Source organism: Frankliniella occidentalis, unplaced genomic scaffold (genome assembly GCF_000697945.3).
Source record: "Frankliniella occidentalis isolate FOCC.00 unplaced genomic scaffold, Focc_3.1 Scaffold275, whole genome shotgun sequence".
Lineage (NCBI taxonomy): Eukaryota > Metazoa > Arthropoda > Insecta > Thysanoptera > Thripidae > Frankliniella > Frankliniella occidentalis.
This window is the reverse complement of record NW_026267401.1, coordinates 184,370-188,755: the sequence shown is the minus strand read 5'-3', so window position 1 is coordinate 188,755 and position 4,386 is coordinate 184,370. Positions and strand designations below refer to the sequence as shown.

Below are 4,386 nucleotides of genomic sequence, written 5' to 3'. Positions count from 1 at the left end.
CCCCTGCCCCCCCTGTTTGTCTCTGTCTGTCTGTCTGTCTGTCTGTCTGTCTGTCTGTCTGTCTTTACTATTTGAGCCGAGTCCCTGCCGATCTTAGGGTAGGCCAGGATTATCCACACTTCTTATAGGATCACATCTTCAAGTCCTGACTCCATGGAACTAACAGTCTCTCTTTCTACGATTTTGTCCCTGTTCCAGTTCCAAACTGAACCTTGAGGTTTACAAACTTTTAATACATTAGAACATATACATAATTTAATTTAAAAAACACATTTCTCCCTCTCTCTCTGCCTTTCTTCCTCCTCCACGCTATGTTCTGCTGCGGCACGGACAAACAATGAAACGTGCTGTGGCATTCATCTCGTGACGAAAATGTAATTTCCTTCGAAGCCAAAAGTGGTACAAAGTCAGTGTCAGAAACCCTCCCTTCCCCCGTTCCCTCTCGCTTAGAACTATTACTACCAAAGACTTTACCACACTCACACACTCACCCCTACACACAACTCATATGTGACACGACTCCTGCAGACAAAACTCACCCCATCCCCCCTCCCTTCAACCCTGAAACGTTGTCTTCCGTAAACACTTGACTTGGGAGGTTCGGGCCATACGGATGTACTATTATTATTATCTCTTAATGCAAACAAACAGTGAGGCCGAATTCTCATTAGCGAACAGCTCACAGCACACTGCAGAAATCTTTACCTCATTTCCTACCGACCCCCACTCTCTTTCCGTCCCCCACCCTCGACATAAGTACGCGACGCGCACTGGGACGTCTCTGGAAGTCCTCAACTGCACGACCTATTCTCATCATCTCCCTCTTGTGTTTTTTTATATTGCTTTGTTTTCCTTTGAGAATCGCCTCGCGCTCCTTCCTTATTTTTCGATGCGAATAAAGTCACCAGCCCTACCCACTTCCTCGTGAGAGCCTTCACAGACCTCTCGTTGCCTCCCCCCACCTCGCTACCTTCGCCCCCCTCTCCCTCAAGTTCTCGGCTCTTCACTCTTATTTCAGCTTAAACTGTTAAAACAAGTTAGAACTTCACGAAGAACTCGTTGTGAAAAAAGTTGCCAGAACTCTTTGTGAAATCACAACTCTTCTTCATTTTCAAAAATTGATAACTTCAGAAATTATTACGATCGGTTCACAACTATTTCCAAGTAAGATAGCAAAATGCACTATTTTTGTCTACAACTGTTGTAATTTCACAGTTGCTTCGTTTCGTGAAAATGTTGGGAAATCACAAAATGTTCTCAAAAGTGTACAGCTCCAGGCTAGTCGGGGCGAGGTGCGAGACGAGGTGCTCTGCAGAGCCTATTCCTCATTCCCGATCCCATTGTTTCAGCCTGTACTCGGGACGGCTTACGGTGCGACCTGACCCTCCTCCCCAACCCCTGTCTGTCTGTCAGTCGGTGAGACAGTCTGTCTGTCTGTATGTATGTATGTCTGTCTGTCTGTCTGTTAGTCAGTGAGACGGTCTATCTGTTTGTCAGTGAGACAGTCAATAGACAGTCTGTCAGTCAGTGAGTCTGTTTGTCTGTCTCTCTGTCTGTCTACACATCACAGGGGCTTCGTTACAGCTCTGCTTCATCACATGGCTAGGTGGGGTGCCATTACAGTTCAATTGAGCTGGCGCTCGAGTGCTTCCATATTGGCGCGCGCATAGAGTTCTGCGCGGCCCAGTCACCCAGTCATGGAAACGATTGAGGGAAGGGAGGGGGGCGGGGGATCACGCGAGCGAGTTGGCGCCGCAAAAGCGGAACCTAATTCGCTACAAACGGGCCGATAGGAATTCAATAACGCGCCCAGAGATGTGTGGCCACAATGTGGCCGCGCTCTCGCGATGTTCGCCCACCCTTTTAAAACCCGCTGCCACACACACTGGACATGTTAATATGGTCTGGCGGTTAAGCCAAACTTTCCAAATTGAGTTTCAAATTATTCTGTTGGGCGCCTGGTCCAACGATTAGTACGAAAGCCCTTCCTCCCGGCAGCCTTCTCCATAATCCTCTTTTTTATTGACCCCCTACCCCCCCTCCCGGATCCCAATTACCTCCTCCTCTTTCCCCTATCTCGTACTTTTTTTTGCAACACTCTCGCCTCGTCACTTGGTCCTCCCGGCTGTCGGCTTAGCCTCGCTTGTTCGAATCATCGACTCGTTACCTCGTTACACAGGGTAGAATGCCCCCTCCCCCCCCTCCGCCCCGCAGCACTAGAGTGTGGAGTTCAAGTCGAGGGAATTTACTCGCGAGATAAATTGTGCGACCCCCTTTCGAAAAGGATTACGAAGTGATGCGAAATGATGTGAAACTTCCCTTCTTGACGAACGGCTTTGTGCATCGTCAGAGCGCGTACACACAATTTCGAGTGAGTATCTCGTCGTGTTTTGGTTGCCCTGATAAACGAAGTGTGCAACTGCTCAACGTTTGTAAGTGTGCAACTGGAAGTTAAATACTTGCAAGTGCACACCTACCGGAAGTAGAGCTGTGCGAATCAAGGTTTTTGTCTTCGAATCGAATCGAATCGAATCTCAAAAATTTTCTTCGAATCGGATCGAATCGAATTGGCTCAAAAATTTCGAATCGAATCGAATCGAATCAGTCCAAATTCGAGCCCGAATCGAATCGAAAAAAAATCGGTTGTATTTTTCGTATGCAAGTCACGCGGTATTTTTAAACTCATTTAAACTGGCTCTGTAACGTGGATGTTCGACGACTTACAACGTGTAGTGCGGGCATAGAGCGGGTGCCGCACACTACACCCCAATGCGATTCGATGTCGAACCAACCCGATTCGAAATTTCGAATTATTCGACATCGAATCAGGCAAATTCGAAATCGAACGAATTCGAATCAGGCCGATTCGATTCGATTCGATTCGATATCGAACAATTCGCACAGCTCTAACCGGAAGTGCACAGCACTTACATGTGTTGAGCTGAGCAGTTGCACCGAGAGTTGCACACTTAGTTTATCAGTGTGTGGACCGTCCCGAAGGTACCTCCGTGTTTCTCAGATTTATTCGGCAAATTACGGAAGCTCGGCGCCTGCGAGGCTTAGGGTAGACCATTCCGCAGTACACGCGTGCACCCCAGGCGAGACGTTGCATACCCGTAAGGCGTTATGAGAGGTTGCATATAGGCTACTCTGCTTGGCAATAATAATTTTGTAACGACGAATGACGGGCCTACTTTCTACATTAACCCTCGGAGGAAGTAATGGCGGAAAGGGTCTCTGCGGCGAGACCAGCATTTTTGGCCAAGCAGCAGAAGATTTTTTGCACGTGGTCAAAATTATGGTTTTGGGGGTCAATATAAAGACGGCAAGTCTAGCCCTTTACCCACTCCCCCTTCCTCCTTCTCTAATATAGGGTGAATTTCCTCCAGGAATGACCCCATGGTGTAAGTCGGGAGTTTGATCCCGTGATGCGGCGGCTGAATGGACCCCATTTGCCTATACGCTTCCCGGCTCGACAAAATTGCAGGAAGTAGAGAAGGTCGATTATTTGAAGAATCTGCCCTTTAGCGCGCAGAGAGGAAAGGGGGACGGGAGGAGGATGGGCAGCAACTCGGAATCCTCGAATACAACCCCTTCCTATCGACGACGACGGAGGGTGCATTATACCCTGTCCGGCACTGTCATCTAGAGTGTGTTCCAACCAGCAAGCACCACCAGCCGCCGAGCTGTATGAGTCTTGCAGCCCGAGTGTTTCTAATAGGACGAGGGATCATAATCAATGATACATTCTAAAAAGACCGAGCGGGTAGATCCAATATGGGGTAATAATAACAGGACAATACGTAGCTATCCGGAAATATGAATGAGGAATGCATGCGTCACGTGTTGGTCGCACATCGGTTGTTCGGCTGAGTGGGGAGGGGGGGTTTCAGTATGATGTGACGCGAGTGCGAAACAAGGGCACAGTGCCGCGGCCTGCTGCCCAGCAGCACGCGCAGCGCGCGCTTATTTTCGTTTAATTAAGCTGATAATTGAAACGAGGAGAGCAGTCCAATCCGCCCCCTCCCCCAACGTTTTACTCCCCACCCTCATTGTTTGACTTATTGCACGGAGAAATTTTCGTTGGCGTCGGGCAATGTGCATTTGTTAGACCGCACACTACTCGGAAGGCTTTGCGCAGACCTGAAAGTTTTCCGTCAGACTGCACTTTGCGGTTTTTGCTCTAGAAACATAAAAGGCCAAGCCCCACACAAAACACCTCTATTTGTCACACCCCGGAGCTTTAAAAGGCGAGAAGTAAACGTTTTACTGGACAATCTGTAAGACCAGGAGCGACTTTTTCCTCCCCAGTGTGGCTATTATGCTGATGGCAGGGGGCTCGCGCTGGAGAGAGTAGAGGGTATTAGACATGGAAAAGAGTGAGGG

General features: G+C 48.7%; 1 protein-coding gene across 2 annotated transcripts in view; it reads left to right on the top strand.

Moving 5' to 3' along the window:
- LOC113216690 (opsin, ultraviolet-sensitive-like) overlaps positions 1 to 4,386 on the top strand; it is a 28,245-nt gene that overhangs the window by 15,893 nt on the left and 7,966 nt on the right. The gene's annotated exons all lie outside the window — the stretch shown is intronic.